Source organism: Pleurodeles waltl, chromosome 1_2, assembly GCF_031143425.1.
Source record: "Pleurodeles waltl isolate 20211129_DDA chromosome 1_2, aPleWal1.hap1.20221129, whole genome shotgun sequence".
In the NCBI taxonomy this organism is placed as follows: Eukaryota; Metazoa; Chordata; class Amphibia; order Caudata; family Salamandridae; genus Pleurodeles; species Pleurodeles waltl.
In genome coordinates this window covers 271,964,613-271,983,426 of record NC_090437.1, presented here as the reverse complement: position 1 = coordinate 271,983,426, position 18,814 = coordinate 271,964,613, and the positions used below count along the sequence as shown (strand labels likewise).

The window sequence follows — 18,814 nt, the reverse complement described above, 5'->3', positions numbered from 1 at the left end:
GGACTGCCCGAGGCTCACTTTGATCTAGGCTCTGATAGACCCCATGTTTTGGCACTTGCAAAACGAAAATGTCATGTTTTGTCCTTCTGGATGTGACCAGTACGTTGTTGTGCTCTATGTAGTCATCCTAATATGAAAACATGGATGTGTCATAAGGGGCAAGCTGAGAAAGGGAGACTGAGAAGCGTAAAAGTAATTTAACACCACAGGGCACATTTATACTTTTTGCCGCAAAACTGCGTAAACGCAGTTTTGCAGTAAAAAAATATAGGGCCGGCTAGTGCCATGCCACAGCACGAACCGGGCGCCATATTAAACAAACGGTGCAAGCCGGTGCTAAACCTGGGCTTGCATCTTAAAAGAAAACGCTAGCCGGGTAGGGGCGGCGGTAGGGAAGTAGGGGGTTGTGCGTAAAAAAAAATAACGCTAGGCTGTTTAGAGGCATGAATTTTTGATTTTTTGCCTCTAATGGGACTAGTGCCATTTCCTGGCACACAACCACTAAAAAGATGACTCCTGTCTTAGGAAAGACAAGAGTCATGCCCACCATCCTAATGGCCAGCACAGGGGACAAGTGTCCCCTGGGCACGGCCACTGCACCCTGTGCCTCGCAGGGGGCCCCAAGCTGGGCCCCCAATGGCACTTTAATTTAAAAAAATAAAATAAAATTACTTACCTAGACTTACCCTACTCACCTCGGATGGGGTCCCCCATCCTCTGGTGTCCCTCTGGTGTGGGTGGGGGTGTTCCTGGGGGTGGGGAGGGCACGTATGGACCCATTCCATGGTGTTTAACCATGGAAATGGGTCCACAGGTCTACTAATACCTTGTCTGACACAGATGTTAAATAATGGTGCAACGCAGGCTTTGCACCATTATTTGGCTCTTCCTCCCAACCATGCGTCATTTTTGCATGGGGGGATAAATATGGGGCTATGGGGATAGCACCATTTTTTAGATGGGAACGCCTACCTTCCATCTCATTGACCCAAGGTAGGTGCACGCATCCAGAAAATGGTGCAAACATCTATATTTTGACACTAGACGTGTCCAATGTCAAAATATAAATTTGGAGATAGGTTTGGGCCAAATTTCCGTTAAAAATAAAAATAAATGCAAATCCGGTGCAAAGAGTATGAATATCCCTTATGTTCTGTCCTTTGGAGCATGCATACATGCCAACAGACCAGATTCAGACGGGAGCCTCACAATTTTGTAAGCCAAAATTGCTCCATTTTAGGTGTCTCACGCCTAAAATTGCCTCTGCTGCAAAATAAGTCAATGAGGAAATTACGTCCGCGATTTTTTTTCTCTAACTCTCCCACTTCCCAATCTGAAAATGTTGATACGTATGAGCACGCCATGATGTTTCTACCTTGAAGAGCTGCAATAAGGAGGAGTGGGAATTTAAACAAGTCTTAGATATCTATGCATGCTTCATTTTTCCTCCACTTAAACCAGCAGATTGTCAGAATGATGCAGAGTCATCTGACGGAAATGAGCATCAAAGCAGCAAACTCCCCCATCCCCTATTATCAGGTTGTACATAGCAGCGCATAAGCGCTTTTCCGACATGTTGGTATTTATGTGGGCTTTTAACCACACCCACCAATTTCACTCGCTCATGGGCTTGCCTTTCAAAATCCTTTGACGACATTGGTAAATGCTTTGCCTTTGTCCAACCTCAGGGTGGTTTTGTTACCGCCTTGAGGACCGACCCCGTTACATGGATAATGGCACATTTGCCAATATGTTTGACTGCAAGCAAACTTCTTTTTCCGTCTCTCCTTCGCGCTCATGGCAACTGTGGTGCTTTGAATGAACTTCCTTATACAAACTGTTTTACTTTTCATTTTCAATTTATGTGGCAAGAAAAGTCCAGTTAGGCATTTACAACACTAATAGCTCTAACTCGAGCAAACTTGATACCCAAATACCTGTTCTCTATATGCAATTTAATTCTCTTGGCTAGAGATATTCACCTTCGTACAGCCAAAGAAATACGGGTTTATTTTTCAAGCTCAATTTGCCTGCTTTCTTTTGGCTTCAGTATTTGACTTTGAAGGTGTACATTATATTTTTAGGGGCTAGCTTGCTGTTCCTCTGCTGCAAACGCCCATCTTGCTGCTGTTTCCATGAAACACTATACAGTACAAAATCCCTCATAAAGATAGGGAATGCTATGTGCAGGCGAAAACTTCAAAAGATCCTGATTCTGAAAATTCACAGCTGTCATTTTTGAGCCCACACAGAGTGTGAAACACTGGTTGAATGAGACCCTGTATCTTACATGGATTTCATGCTCCTCAACATATTACCTAATAATGTTAGAATTCAGACACTTTTTGGTATGACAAGCACGTGGAAGGGGAACGTTACCTGCAGAGCTTAGGGTGGTTTTCACAGGCATCCGCTGATACCAGATGGTATTATGTGGGTATCTGAATCATTGTGATCAGGGATTTTGGATATTTGAGACATCACTGCTTTGTCGTATGATTGACTACAAAGCTTGTGGTAACCAGCGAAGGACTTTTCTTGACAATTCATTTTTGCAGGAAATTCTCCATTATTCTAAGGTTCTCTGCACCTTCTGCGGCAAGGGCACGAGCACCCACTGATACATTAGCATTTAGTTTGTGCTCTAAATTTATTCAGTTGTGTCTATGGCTATTTTTACTTCGCAAAGCAAGATAACCTTATCTCGAGCAACGTTCCGTCAGTATCCGTTCCAGTAGGTCATTGAATCCCAGAGTACATATTTGTAGCTCAGTGACCCACAATACTATTATTATTACCTCTCATCAATACCACTGTTTGCCTTAGCAAAACACACTGATCCCAGAAGCAGTAGTAATGTAAGTAATCTAAAGTATCACTTTCCAACAAAGATAACTAATTCCCATCATTTCTTCAGCATATAAGTGGTAAAAAGATAACTACACTTGCTTTGAGTAGGCACTGCAGTGCTTCTGCGCTATTAGGAGCAAAGTATTGCAGCAGTGGTAATATGTTGGTATGCTAAGTATGTGAAGTTTGAGTTTCCGTAAACTTCCACATTAAAGAGCGCACCTTGCATTTAATCTTAAGTGTGGTGCAATGATCACATTTAATATAGGCTATGTGATTGGCCGAGATGGGACAAAAAGGTATGGTGGCAACATTTAGATGAGTACGTGTGTGTCACGTGACTGGATGAAGTCTCAGGAGTGGGCTAGGAGTAGAGCTTAGGAAGGGAGGAAGTGCAGGGATTGGCTCATGAGTTTACACAAGTGCTCCAAGCTTCTGCTCAGTCCAGATAGAAGGCTGGCTTGGATGTGGAACAATAGGCATGAGGAGCATTGTCCATGATCCTTAGGGTCGTTGGAGGCAGCGTCTAGGCATATGGACGACATTATGCACATTGCGTTTTCCTGCTCTGCACACACCTCCTAGATCTGTTTTCGCTATACGAACAGGTAGCTACCTCCTCCCGGTAGCACTGAATGTGGATGCTCTGGAAAGCTTAGGCTCCTTGTGCCCACTAAACATAGGCTCATGTTGGGAAATCTGACTTCTTTCATAATGCACTGCATGTGAACATTCCTCCTTTATTGCTCTTAACTTTTTACTACTCATTCTGTGGGAGTGAGTAAAGTTGTAACGCTGTTACACACGTAATACCTGATCTTTGGTGACAAAGGAAGAATGCATTGCTGCTGTACTGTTTGTGAGGAAGCTTGGACTACGATGCCCATGATACACCTTCTCTGGTCTTATTGGGGAAGCTTGAAAACGCTTTTACATTACACATGAAATACAAATACTGGCTTTGTCAATGCTTATTTGAACTAAACTCTTGCACAGCAACCGCTCTTTACTCTGATAGAACTCGCTTTAACTTCCCGAATATAATTTTGTGGTTGTTTGACCTTTGTTAGCCATAAGATCCAACATTCTTGCTATTCTGTCAACTAATGAAATGCAGGAATATTTGGAGATTTTTGTTGGGTTAGGTTGGACCCAGACACTGGATGGAGGAGTGGTCTATAAACTAAAAAAAAAAAAAAAAAACTGTAAACTTCGCACTTGTTAGGGTCTCAAGGCGCTGTACGCATACCGCTGTGGAACCCCTCCTGGCTTTTCCCTGTGAGGCGCCCACTCCTGGATAGCCCCAGGGTGAAGCCAGGCATCCAAGCGCTGTGAGGGCCGTTGCGGTGATTAAGCAAGCTATTGCCCAGAGTTACAGAGTAGGACCCATTAATTAGATTAGGCACCAAGGTGAGAATTATCTGGTCCAAGGGAATTGAGCCCAAGACCCGCCAGGTGGGAATTGAACCCTGGTCCCGGGCCAGATCTCTGCATCAGGGTCTGCCGCTCTAACCATTGTGCCACACTTCTCCACTATAAAACCACTGTCCTATGAAAGTTACAGGTCGCCATTGATTTCAAGACTAGGTTATGCTAATGGAAGCTACATCAGGTTCACTAGCAAAAAAACATAAAATAAAATGCCAAACCCCAAGGAAAACAGAAGACAGCAGGAAAATCCTAATGAGTGATGGCGATATTAACCCTACCCTCAAAACACTATGCCAGTAATGAGTGGCCATAAATCTTTCTTTAATAGCTCTTTGAATAGCTCAGCTGGCAATGCATAAGCTGGGACCTAGTTTCATACAGTAAAAACAAACAATACAACCAAAAGAGAGACTTAGATCAGGTATGCTGCAGTACAACACAATACAAAATATATACATTACTGCGGCCTTTCACTTTCTAGACCAGCTCAAACAGTAGCTTTGCAAAATCTAAAATTAAGCATTTGATAGGCGCTGGCTTCTCTATAATTGGGTTCTTGGGGTGTGGGCAGAATGCCATACCCCTCCCCCGCCCCCAGATTTTCAGGCAGGTGGTAGGGTCCAAGAGCGAGGGACAGTCCTGATTGGCTGGGGAGCGAGTGGGTGGGAGAAGTTCAAGTTTTTAGGGCACAGTATATAGTTGCTGTTATGGTAAACCGGCTGTTAGGGACAGTTTATTCTCTTTGAGAATTGTTCTGTTTTTCTGGTTAAGCGTTTCAGTGGAACACTGCTTTGGTGTTGGCAATGGTGAATTCTAATGATGACATGATCTGCCAGGCGCTGCAGACCCTTCGTGAGGCTGGAAGGGCTGACCTGTTGGCGGCTGGAGTCTTTGGGGAGCTAGATAATGAGATGTGGTCACGCAGGAGGTAAACGGGGAGCACAGCAATGGCGATTATGGCCTGCGCGTCCCCTTTACGTAAAGTAAGGAGAGGGGCCATGAATTTAAGGAGGAGGCAGCAGGCCGGCCGACGCGGGACAACGTGTCTCACCATGGGCAGGAAAAAGGAGAGGATCCGGTATGCAGAAAAACAGACCCAGTGCTGTAACTTGCATTGGGACCCTTACGGCAGCTTAAGAGGTAGTTGCTGCCCAGGAAGTGGTTGCCGCCACCGCACGTGGTACGGGAAGAGGTGTGCAGCACGGTGGCAGAGAGCGCAGGCAAGGCAGGGATACACAGCCCCCACCTGATTCCTTACCCTTGTCTGGTCCTTTGACATCCTCAAGAGAGCGTCTGCAAGTGCCAACCCGTGCACCAAGTGCTGAATGCAGCTGGCCGACCCTTGTGCAGCCGGAGAGTGCGGAGAGGCCTCTTGGCCAAGCGGGAGAGGCAGTGGAACCGGCAGTGGGGGGGGGGGGCCTTCTGAGCTGCATGGTCTGCCATTAGACTTTTCTAGCCTGCAGAGCCAGGCCCTGTACCAGACTATTTCGGGAAGAACACAAGCATGCGAGGGGGAGAGGGGCTTTTACGTTTGGTGCCAGGTGGCCACGAGGATTGCTGGGACATTGCTGGCATAGTTTATCTGGGCAGAGTGGGATGGTTCGCCTGAAGGTGGGGGTGCCTTTGGGGAGTGAAGTCTTTGGGAGGGAACGGCTTGTCTGGCAGGGTAGCAGCCTATTTGGGTCAAGGTGACAGGTTGGCATTGAGGTTAATGGGCTCTAGGGAGGACCATGGGTGGGGGTTAAGGGGGGTGTGGGGAGAGGTCTGCTGTGCTGTTAGTGGTGAGGTCTTTAATGATGGGGGGCCTGGGAGATGAGTGTGGTACCATGACCTCCCTTTCCTGGTCTCTGGGAAAGCATGGCAGGGTCATTTGTTAGGCAGGGCCAGCAGCAGAGGTGGCAGAGAATCAGCTTGGATGGTCTGGTGTGACCTTATTGACCAGGGGCCGAAGTCGGAGCTCAAATCTGTACGGATGGCTCTGGGACATCAGTGGACCAGACAGCAAAGCAGCAAGGTTTAGGATCTGCATCCGCATTGCAGAAGTTTGACTCTTTGCAGGATCTCGACAATGCACATTTTGGTGATGGTGGAGTGGGAGATGTCCTGGTGCCAGGCAGCAGTGCCATCTGTGGTGGGGCATTTGGTGATGATGAATGCGAATTGGATTATGGCAAGGATGAGAGGGAAGAAGGGGAGATTGTGGAGGACCAGGTAAGAAGGTTTCCGTTGGGGGCACTGTCACAGGAGGGAGATTGGGGTCCAGACGGTGGGGTGTGGCACGCAAGGACTTGGGGACTCAAGTTTGCGTTTGTCGAAAGGTTAGTATGAGCAAGATCAGGGCACAGGTACAAAACTGGGAGGGGGGTATGAAACTATGTAGAGACTCAGGTGACAGGGACACCGGGTTATCAAAATGAAGGGGACAAGAAGGAAAGCAAGGATGTGAAGCGGAATAAGCTGCCTTACATGGGGATTACGAAGACTGTGGGAGCACATCTGATGTTAACATCCAAGGAGCACATCTGGAAGGGAGAGTATATTGAACTTTGTAAGCTCCTGCACTAAGAAGTAAGGGCAAAGGAGGAGGAGTCCAAGTTCTTGTGGCAGCCAAAAGTCCCTGTTATTACTGAAAATTGGACAGCAGCATTTCTCATAAACGTAAGAGTTTATTGTGAGAAATATCATGAGAGGTGTGTGGCCTTTTTTAAATACCTACAAAAGGCACAGGTTACTTTTGGGGGTTTGACTTGGGTCCATTACGGCAAGGAATTCCAGGCGCACCTTGCGGAGTATGCTGATGGTATCTGGGAGCAGCTGGACAATGAGCTGTTCTTGCAATGATGATGCTGGAACGGCCAGCCTCATCGACTTATATGGCGAGAAGCTAGCCAGTTATCTAGAAGCCCTTTCAGGGGCATCCAATCCCAGCTGGGGATGGGATGCCCCCGAAATGGAGTGAATGGAGGAGCATGCTGGTCTTACTACAGAGGCCAGTGCTTGCAAGATTGGACTACAGGGTAGCAGGTTTTCTCAGCAAGGAAGTCAGTGGTCAGGTACCAAAGAGCGAGGTAGAGGGAGTGTAGTACAGAACCCTTTGAGCAAGAGTGCGTATGCCAGTTAAAGTAAACCAGTTGCGGCACAGGCCCAGGATGTTAGGGTTGGAGGAAGAACGGGAATTGTTATGACCAGGTTTTCAGCTTGGATATTGTTTAGACTATGAAGGCCCCTGGGTGCGGCAGCGGGGGAACAACTTGAAGTCAGTGAGGGAACAGGAGGAGTTGGTATGGGGCAAACTGATGAAGGAAGTACAGGAAGGAAGGATGGAAAGGCCTTTTCCTAATTGACCACTGGAGAACTTTAGAATGTTCCCTATTGGGAAGGTCCCTAAGAAAAAACTGTGGGAATTTAGTTTGATTCTTCACCTCTCCTGGCCAGAGTGCCTGTCGGTCAATGATTTAATTCCTGAGGCTTGCAGCAGAGTGTGTTACACCTCTGTTGACACAGCAGTTCAGTTGGTCAATACCTGTGGTCGGGGTGCCTTGATGGCAAAATGTTGTGTAAAAAAAGAAAAAAAAAAAAAAAAAGCTTTTTGGTTGTTGCTGTTCCACCCTGCGGATTATGAGTTGCTGGGTATTCAGACTGGGGGGCAGTTTTTTGTTGACAAGGGGTTGCCTATGGGATGTTCAGTTTCCTGTTCCTTCTTTGAGGCTAGCAGCTCATTTCTGTAAAAAATGTTCATACATGCAACAGATAAGGACATCATGACTCACTATTTGGATGACGTTTTTCTGATAGGTGCTGCAAATTCACAAAAATGTAATGAGGGTCCGGTATTGATTCAAGAGTTGATGGAAGATATGGGGATAACCTTGGCACAAGAAAAGAGGGTGGGACCAGTACAAAAGATTACATTTTTGGGAACTGAGTTAGACTCCCTCCGGATGGAGATCAGATTGCCAGTGGAAAAGAAGAAGTGCTGTTTGGATCTTTTAGACAGGATTTTTGCAAAGGATAAGGTTCAGGTGAAGGACATACACGTTTTGTTAGGACATTTGAAACTTGCCTCTAGAGCAGTATGGGTGAGCAGGACTTTCTGCAGGAGGTTGGGCTTGGCTTCCTCATCACCTTTCTGCTGAATGCAGGGGTGAGGAAGATCTGCGGCTTTGGTGAATTTTTCTGAGTGAGTGCAATGGTATTCATATGGCAGGATTGGGGGAGCAGATTGAGAGGTCAATACAGTTGTTTTCTGATGCAGCAGGAGGTCATAGTTTCGGCCTTAATTGGCAGGGTCAATGGTGTGTAGAGAAGTGGTCTGAGGCCTGGAAGCAAGAAGGACGGAGTATTCCATTGTTCAAGTTTTTTCAGTTGGTGGTGGCTGTTTGTATGTGGGGGCGTCATTTTGCAAATAAAGCTGTGCTGTTCAATAGTGACAACATGGCAGTGGTGAACACTGACAATTGGCAGTCAGACTGGGACCCAAAGGTGTGGCGGCAGTTATGTGTTTTTGTGCTTGAATGCTTGCAGGTGACTGTTATAACACGCGACATGTAGCGGGAGCTGACAATAACATTGCTGATGCCCTTTCTCATTTTCAGTGGATGAAGTTCTGTGGGTTTGCACCCACTGAGGAGGTGAAGACAGCGATGCCAGCACATCTGTGGTCCGTTGGTGAGAACACGCGAGGCAGCTGATCTTGGGCTCTTTATCAGCTTCTACCTGGGCTCGGCGTGGGACAATTTTATCAGGACTGGGGCAGTGCAACGTGATGGTGAGGACAGCGGGCTCACTTGGCTGAATTAAGTGGTACATTTCATTATGTTCTTGCTTGACAAAGGTTTGTCGACGGTTACCACAGCAGGTAAGTTGGTGAGCATGGCATTCTACAGGAAGTTGTGGAGGTACGAGCCTTCTGCAGGTGAAATGGGGAGTAGGATGCTGGAGGGATGGGCACAGGAGAGGGGCAATGGGGTGACAGTGAGGCCCCCAGAGACTGTGGTCCAATTGAAATGGTTTGGCAAAGGTGGTAGGCGGAGGCACAAATTGCTGCCCAAACTAAATTCCCTTGCGCAGGATGCTCCTTGTCTGGACATATCAATCCTGCACGTAGGAGAAAATGGCTTAGTTCAATTGAAAGGTTTGGCTTTGGTCAAAAATGTTAAAAACAATTTGTTGGAGATAAATGCATCATGGGCTGACACCTTTGTGGTTCTCAACAAGTTCATGCCTCTGTGGAATTGGTGGGGGCTGTTAAACCTGGTGCGAATGATAGAGCATGCAGGAAGGGGAATAGAGAGTTGCAGAAGTTCTGCAGAGCAGAGGATTTGTTTTTCTTGGAACACTGTGATATAAGATATGAAATGGGGGAATTTTGTTTAGAGACAATGACGTCCATCTGTTTATTTCTGGGGTGAACTGTATCTCATGCAAGTCCAGAATCTTTTTGATGAATTATTACACTTGCCTGTTAGGATGTAAGATCTGCTTTTTGGGAGGGGGGATATTTTGTGGTTTCAGAAAAACTTTGTGTTTTTTCTTCTGGCCGGTGTAGATTAGTTTAACAAGTTATTGCAATAAACATTGGGCAGTTTGAGATCCAGTTGAGATTTCTGTCAGTGAAGGAAATTTGGATGAATGGGACAAGTCGGCGTCCTTTTTGTATGCATGAGGTTTGGATGCAGAGATTTGGGTGACGAGAGTTGTGATTGGACTTGGTTGGTTTGTGAAGAGCTCCTTAAGGGAGGGGAGGGGTAGGTTTGGATAATTATGAGATGTATACTGAGGACAGGTTAATCTTAGTATGTAAGGCGTTAGAGCCCAGGTTGGTATAGGTGTTGTACACCTGTCTCAATAAAGTGGCATTTTACACACTAATCAGTAGTAAGCCGTTATTGCCTGTGCCATCCCTCCTGATAAAGTACACTTGGATCTTGATCCCAATTAGTTAGTCCACAGCAAACCATAGTTGGGAGATTGCACCTTTTGTGGTAAGTCAACCCCTAGCGTTGACATAGTCTGTGTCAAACGGTACAAAGCAGTCCACTTTGATGTCTGCGATACGTCCAGAGTACAGCGAGAACATTGCTCTACTGTGCTCTCCTTTGTACAGCTGGGTGACAGATTTTGTTAGGAATAACCTTTGACTGCTTGGTCTCAAACTGAGACCCTGATTTTCAGGAACTATAGTCTCAACCAAAAAAAAGAGCTTTTTGCTGCTTGTGGCTCACTTCAACACAAGCAGCACGAGTCAAGAATCTTGAAAAGTCTGTAATCGATACTTTTAATGTTTACCACAAATCAGAACCGTCATTAAAAGTGGCTATCTCTTGGTCAGGATACACCAAAATAGAACATACCCTGTCTTCAGAAAGCTCCAAACTGGACTGGATTAATATAACATTCTTTATGCTGGTTAAGACTCCAAAAAATCAAATGGTTGAAACAATTACACAATCATTTTCCTTAAGTTTCCTACTGGTCGCCCACTTTAGTCATGCAGCACTACGTCTAAGGCCCTTGAAGTGGCTTGCAAACGGGAAATGAACTAGCAAAACTCGGGCTCTTGAAAAAGCAAAGGCATGTTAGAGCCTTTCAATGGCAAACATTCACGGACAGGAGTGAGTGGAACTGGACGTTCCAACATGAGACTTCAGCATAAACCTTAAAAGCACCTTGTTACATAAACATCCCAAGGCAACAAGCACCCCTTGATATGCATTGTGAAGTCAAGTATTATTAAGTCTTCTTTTTAGATGCAACTTTCTTGGAACTTTAATGGGAGACAGAAGTCAGTACGAATCTCAAACAGTTAAAGCATGTAACAACAATAAAATAACTATGTGAAAATTAGTGCCCATATAACCTGTGCACACACCACAGTATTCCCAGCACACCAAACACCCTTATCGTAGCTAAAGCCTGGACAGGAAGAAATCATCATCACAGTAGCATCAGACATTTTGTACACCCTCCTTCCCCCAACTCCCAATTTAGGGTATATAAGTATTCTTGCCTTGATGAAACACTTATGCCATGGATTTTGTGGGCACCCTCTTGTTGTACCTATCTATGCCCCAAATCCACTGCCTCCTTGTCTCTCCGATACTGTGCTTTGTGGTATTTTGTCGCAGTCCGATCCATGTTTGTCATCACCTTTGTTGACCCCACCAAGCCCTTGGTTCTCTACAAGGACCAAAATTGACTCTTCAATACTACATAGAGGCCTTCTCTCCACAACTTGTCAACCAATATTCATACCAAAGGCAAGTAAAAGAAATATCTCTAATCACATAGATATCTCAAACAGTTGGGCTAAGTTTCAGCTGCACAACCTTTCCCTTACACAGTGCACGTGGTAGTAGCAACTGACCTGCATTACACAAAGCACGGCCAAGATTGCTCCTTCTCGAGCTACAATCCAATCTTTACGCCACAACTTTTCACTTATACCACCCAGGTCTCATTCCAAAGCTCCCAGAAGGCCACAAATGAATCCAGCAAATGTATTACTATAATCTTAAAGTGAGCTATATTCCAATAGAGCCTCATATCTTGTTTCTTACACTTCCTGCAGGTTATCTGTAAGTAAACGTCAGGCTGGTTTTGGCGTAGGTAGTTGTTTTGAGGTGCATTTTACATCAGGTCATATGAGGAGGATATATGCCACCATATCACCTAACTTAGTGAAGTCTAACAGATACCAGCTCTTGAAACCCTTCAAGGGACCTACCTGTTTAAGCGAAGTTCACAACCACAGTGGGGTCTTTTTAGTAAGCCTGTCTCCAGCTCCAAAGCACTTGGGTGGGTAATGGAGCCCATATGGCATCTGACATGAATATAGAATACTTAGGAGAGTCCTTTTCTCTACTACTACTTGCACCAGACCATTCTTGGATCACGGAGTCAGTCATTTGTCACTATCAGCTGTAAGGCCTAAAAACAGGAGTGAATGTTTGCCTTCCCGAGGCTACCAGCCCATAATAATTGTTAACATTTCTCTATGAAAATCCATGGAACTCCTCCTTGCCTTACGTAGTTTCGATGACATACCTTGGCACTGCACATAAATAGTTCTTCAGTCAAGTAAGAATACGAGCAGGGCATGATGAATATTCATTCCAGGCTGTCATAGATATTAGGAGTTTCCCCTCAAGAACACACACTGTCCCAAAGGTGTCCAAGAGGAGGCAACAACAAATACTTCTATTCTCCTGTCACTTAAATCCCAAGGTACTTCAATCCCATTCTTCCAAACAGTAGTTGAGATTATTAACTGTTGTCTCCCCATTCTGCACAGGTTAGACTGCAGATTTAGCCAAAATAGATTAAAACTCAAGAAGCTACCAAGGTATTTGACAACATTAATTCATCTCAACCCCATTGTGTGTCGAGGTCACAAATTTATGGAACATACTGTTTGCATACCATGGTATTTGTTTTATCATGTCAAAAATGCTGCAGCGACAGGTGACATCCTTGTCTACGGTCCATGGTAATTAGAAAAAGGCACACACACACACACAACAGCACCCTATTTACGCTAACATGGCATACAGGACACACAAAAAATCATGCCCTCCACTGGCTTTCCATTGGGGCCAAGTCTTTTTTCAGGTTTGCTTTAAAGCCTTTCCTCATTCTTCCCTGGACAAGTCTCTTACAAACTTACCTAGTTCAGTTACCATTCCCTGCATTATACAGTGTCTGGTAATGATATTGATATACCTTATAAGTGAGCACCAGCACTATGTACCTAAACAAATATCTTATATATCCTTTGGAATTAGGACCTTTAGGATTCAGTGATGTAAATACCTTGAGCCACCAAAAGAACCTTGAGGCACCAGAAAAAAAAAAACATTTAAAGATTTTACCCAAGCAGAAAGGGGGAGTCCTTAAGTGACCATCCACCCAAAGCACTGCAAAACCAGATAAACGCAGAAGGCCATCATTAGATGATCAAATGCATTGTTTACCCAATTACTACATTTCTGAAGTACACTGGCTTCAGATATAATACATCATGAAATTATCACAGTGCTTTATTTATGTACCACTGAATAAATACTGAATTTACTACTGGAAAGGCAAAGGGTTTTATTCTGCAATTATAGTCTGAAGAGATGTGTGTCCACATCATTCAATTAACAGTAGTAACACTGTGAGGTAATCAGTGCCCACAACAATAGTTTTTCTTTGCTTATGTATAAGCTATGGTTTAGATGCTTTCCAGACCACGAAATTAGAAGATTAAGTTAAAAACATAACTCCCCCTTGAAATTCTAATAAATTAAGGAGCTATGGAGATTCACCATCTAAAACTGAAATTCTGGTTTGAAGTTAGAAGCCAAGCCATGTGCAATATGGAGACAGCGAAACATCTTAAAAGTCTCCAATTCATGCAAAATCTCCAAGCACTAGGGCCCAGTCAACTGATTGTATCTAATCTACTACCACAGCTACAGGCAAACAGAATTAAGCACTAGTTACATCAAAGATGCAACAACACAGATTTGAATGACAGTGTAGATGCAATCTACACTGTCAACCTTACAACCTTACAATAATCAAGCACTGCCTAAAATCTCAAAGGCGACATAAAAGTGTTCAAGACACTAGGGTGACCTTTGCGGGACAGCCCAGTCAACCACAAGTGATAATTCTGATAAAGGAATGGAGACACAAATGCAGTGCTGTATTTTAAAGTTCCCGCTGAACTAAAATAAGATTACTGAGCAGCCTGTGATTCTGAAAGACATCAACGCATGCGGCAGAGTGACAGAAGGCGAACACCCCAAACCTCCCCCCTGGAATTGGCAGCGGCCATCTTGGAAGAATGCCAGTGTTTCTATTGTATGATGGCACGAAAGTGCTTTTCAAAAGAAGAAAAAAAAAACTTCAAAAACATCCAAACAAACGCTAGGTGTTACACCACCTGACAGCCAAAGATGGAATGGATGTAGACCAAACTGGCCTTCTCAACTATTTAAGAAAAAAATACTATGAAACAAAATCCGTACTTCCCATAAATCTTCACCACAGGCCACAATACGTGAACAACGAGCAATGTCTATGGAAGCAGACCAAATGAAATAATAAAAAAAAAAAACAAAGGTATGTTGTATTTATGTATTCATTACTTCTCGTTTCACTCCCTTCAACGTGACCAAAGGGTATCAGACTTTTGAAAAGTAGCCACGCTGATGTTTTTTTTTTTTGTTCGAAAAGAGCTTTTAGAACCTTCATTTGGCTGTAATAATACAATTTGTATCACGTGTGAAAGCGAAACATAACGCTCTACAGTACATTCTTGTTGGAATTAGCCTCTGCGTTGGCCTGCTAGCCAAGACTGTGCTCCCGCCCAGCGAGGGTAGTGAAACCAGTGGCACCCCACCTCTGCCCAACCCACTCACAGCATGTCTTTCCTTGCTCCCATCCACATCCAGCTGCTTTATTACACTGCTTGACTTCTAATTACACGGGCTTCTCCAGACCTCTGAAGAAGTTGTAACTGCATGACTGACCGTGTGAACGGCACAGTGTGTAAACTCAAGCTCTATTTTTCGAGGGCTCTGCCCCTCCAACAACGATTGTATTAAAACACACTGGAAAGAATCATTAGAAGGCAAATCCCTGAGAAAAACAAAGTGCATTTAAGGGGGTTTACTGTCTGAAAATATAGTATTGCCAGGTCTGGGGGCTCAGTGGATAGATAATGCATCCAGTCCAATAATATGTTTGACCTCATAGCCATAGGTTCAAATCCTAGAGGGTCAACTCAACCATTTGGCATTCCTAGGAAAATAACATGGGCGCCGTTTCCTTTAGGTAATAGTAAATATTTACTATTATTTAGGGCTCTTATTTGGGCTCAAGGGAGGTAATGTGTGCTTTGTTAAAACAAAGTTATGTTATGACGCTAAACACAGAGCAGAAACCCTCATCTACCTTCCAAATGTGGCACCCAGTACACTGAATTAATGTTGCCCACAGACCAGCACACTCAGGCAACTTTTGAGTAAGGACGCAAAGAATACTCGAGCAAAACCGTGGGGGTCCTACACGAATCTTAGTGAGTAAGTAACTCAGTCTGGGGAGCGGCCTCTACAATAATATTACCCGATATTTTTCCTCCTATCCCTTTCGAAGCCACGCTCTTTTCAGATGTGTCACCCATAATCTCACTGAGTCTCAGCCATACCAACCAAACTTCAGGCTAGCCGCACGAGTATCCCTGGCTTCAGGGAGCAGCGGGTCCTGCCTTCTCTTTCTGTGAGGGCAGTGGTGGCCAATCTAGTCTGCTAGCTCCAGAGAGGACGCAGAGCCACATCTGCTAACGACCTCTTCCAGAGGTATCAGGGAAGAGAGAAAAAACAGCCATGGCCCTTTGCACTTCTTTGGGTTTATTAACCGGCTCCGCAGCCAATCAGAATGCAGCACTTCCTTACAGCATGCCAAGCCATTTTGCGACACAAGTCTATATGGGTGGCAGAAGCTTTTGTATTTTCCCACTAGAGGTCAATGCATTGCAAGAGTTTCCTTGCAAATCCTGCAGATTTCTCCTTATTGGCAATGAGGGGAATGAGCTTTTTGAAAGGGGTTTTGTATCACTTTCTCTGTACTCGCTACACATCCGTGTGTTACAGTTGGATTCCACACAATGTCTATGGGTCAGAAATCACAGGCGTTTTAGGGTTTAACCCATTTCCATTTCACCCAATGGCAACGTGGCATGCACTCGCTGCCTAAAGTGCCTCCTCCATGCAAAAGTATCAGACCTAATAATCTCCCAATGAAACCCTGGAGGAAGGAATTGTCTCAAGAGTGGCAAGGAAGCACAACCATTTTTAAGTGCATAAAATAATTAAATTGAACTCAAGGAAAAAGTCTACCAAATTCTAAAACCAACCAGCGGGCACCAGCCTTAAACTCAGTACCCCCAAAGATACATTACCTGGAGACCCTGCATAAATACTCATGTGCAGGGAACATGTTCTTCGCTACAGCCACAGCATTACATAATAACAAGTGCTGTTTCGAGGCCTTGCGTGCACAACCAATACCAGGGCAAGTGAATCTACACCAACCAGACACTGAGTGCCAGAGCACCCCTGTGCAGCACATGTGCAGTGGCTTTTACCAGCAATGGCACCTTCGGGCTTAGGGCAAACTAAAGCATGTTACATTTACGCACATGGGTTTACATACAATGAAACAAAATGGGTCATATTCACATAGCGTGAAAATATCCGAAAATCTGGCAAAAAAAACACCTTTCTAGTTCTATGTATACCATATCAGGTTTATTTTATGTGTCCTACATCACATCTACGCTGACCACCGCACTCCGATTCATTACAGATGCTGTCTCCACTCCTGAACTTCGAGTCGTAGCTGCCAAGTTTTCCAGGGCCGTGCATGATGTGCTGCTTCAGTGCAGATTTTTTTTCCCTTTGAATTGTGGGTCTTGTAGTGCTGTATTATAATAGCATAAACAAAACTACAAGCCCCAGAATGTAAAGAAAAAACCTGGAATGGAGGAGCACATCACGCATGGACCTGGGAAACTTGAAAGAGCCGAGTCTTACAAAACATGGATTTCAGGAATATTCTTCTAATTAGTTCGATTGAAGCAACAGGACTACAGTACCCAGAATCCATCGGGCTACTACTACAAAAAAAAAGTCCAGGACTGGAACTCATGACCTTAATGAGCAGGATGGAGAAGGCCTTCCTAATCGCATCTTGTCTTTTTAAACAATTGTTATGATTTTGTATAAAAAAAAAAAAAAAAAAAATTAAAAGGGGCTTCAATACGTAACCAGCTATGTAGCTATGCCCATATTTCATAGTTATTGTTTTGAACTATTGAGGGGGAAAAGCAACTATCAATAGTTCAAAGTACCTGGTGCAACATGATGGATACGTCGTTGTGAGACTGCGACACAAACCCCCAATCACCACTGAAGTTGCGAGAAAATTATTTGATGCACATTACATACTCACCTTCGTGCCAGCCATGCCACTCCCAGCCTTAGGCGGAAGGGCACCTCACGCAATCAGCCTCCTCACAACAGGTTCACATTTCTTTAACTATTACATTCCCAGCAGTATGGGAACATAACAGCCAGCAGAAGTCCAGTAAAATACACGGCAGTGTGCTGAACAAAGCAGAAATGCACAACTGCAGTCATGCGACCTAAGATTACCGGTATAATTAGCTATCAGCAGATAAAATGGGGAATAACTTGCAGTCATTGAATTGACCTGCCTGATTCGACTTTATGATGGAATTGCTATTATGTGAAGCAGTCATTTTGGAACATGGGAGGCAGTGACCGAAATTCAACACCTAAACTATGAACAGTAGTTGTAAAACATTTTGAAATAAAGGCTGCAGAGATCAGAGTTAAACGGTGGGGCAGCAGTTTAAAACAACATTTTGGAACGGGGGCGACAGAGTTAAATTAAACTTTTAGAGAGGACAACAGTTTAAAACAACGCATTTCCTATTTTTACACAGCTGTCCTCTACCTAGATTTGTACAGCACTACGGAAAGTAAAAATGTAGCAGACACGAAACAATGTAGTGACTTAATTTAGATACTCTGTTGAAACAGGGTTGCAGGAAGTTCAAATACTGAGCACATTATTACTACCATTGCTAGAAGCTATTGCAATTCATACGGAGTTCGAGCATAAAAAAGGCATTTCGTTTCTAAACGTGCCACTGGATTACTATAAACACTAAAGGCAGACAGCTCACCAGAACACAGGAATAAAAAGGCAGTATAGCTCCTTGATCACTAGCCTCCTCTCTCCGCCTGCTGCTTGCAGTCACCAGCCCAGTCCTCAGCTAAAGCAAGCCTCGTCAGTGAGCTCTGTCAGGCTGAGAGTTTCCCCTCCTTCCACACAGCGCTTGTGTTGCAACCTGTTGCTAACTATGTGGGTACGAGATCCACACCCCAGCACCCCCACTCACTCACCTAAACTCAGACGAGAGGGCAGAGCAGGCGGGCGTGCAGACGAGCTGTGACAGGGGGAAGCCACAGAGGGAGTTCTGTTGCGCCTGTCTGCACGCACACTCTTTCTATATCCCCCCTCCCTCACACACATGCCATTCACTTCCGCCTCTCTCTGCCCCTCCCAGCCCTGCAGACGAGGAAGGAGCTTGCAGGGCAGGATTTTTTTTCACCGAGAGGAAGCGACCCAACCATGCGAACGTTTTAGCTCTTATTAGCGTAAAAAATCGCTGGATTGCACTCAGGTCGCCGGGATTTCTTGGGGTCGCTAACTTTTCTTCCGGAGGGAACATTTTGGATCAAGGAGATCACGTTCCTATGTTGTGGTTTCTTTTAAAGCGGCTTTTATTATAATTTTATTTGAGTGCAAATAAAGTTGTACGTGTTTATGGGTGTTGTGGCTTTTCTAATGTGACTCATTAGCATCATAGCGATAAGGAACATAAAGCCGTTATTATTTTAACCCTTTTTACTGCGATTGACTAATTTCCATAGGACAGTCTCTCAACCCTGCC

General features: G+C 44.6%; 1 protein-coding gene across 4 annotated transcripts in view; it reads right to left on the bottom strand.

Moving 5' to 3' along the window:
* The window catches only part of PDLIM5 (PDZ and LIM domain 5), a 535,229-nt gene extending 516,782 nt beyond the window's left edge, over positions 1 to 18,447 (bottom strand). The window contains exon 1 of one of the 4 annotated variants that reach the window (XM_069238127.1): positions 18,264 to 18,447. The gene's annotated coding sequence lies outside the window, so the exon portion shown is untranslated. The other 3 variants (XM_069238102.1, XM_069238118.1, XM_069238110.1) reach the window with 3 other exon arrangements.
* Positions 18,448 to 18,814: the final 367 nt, after the last annotated feature.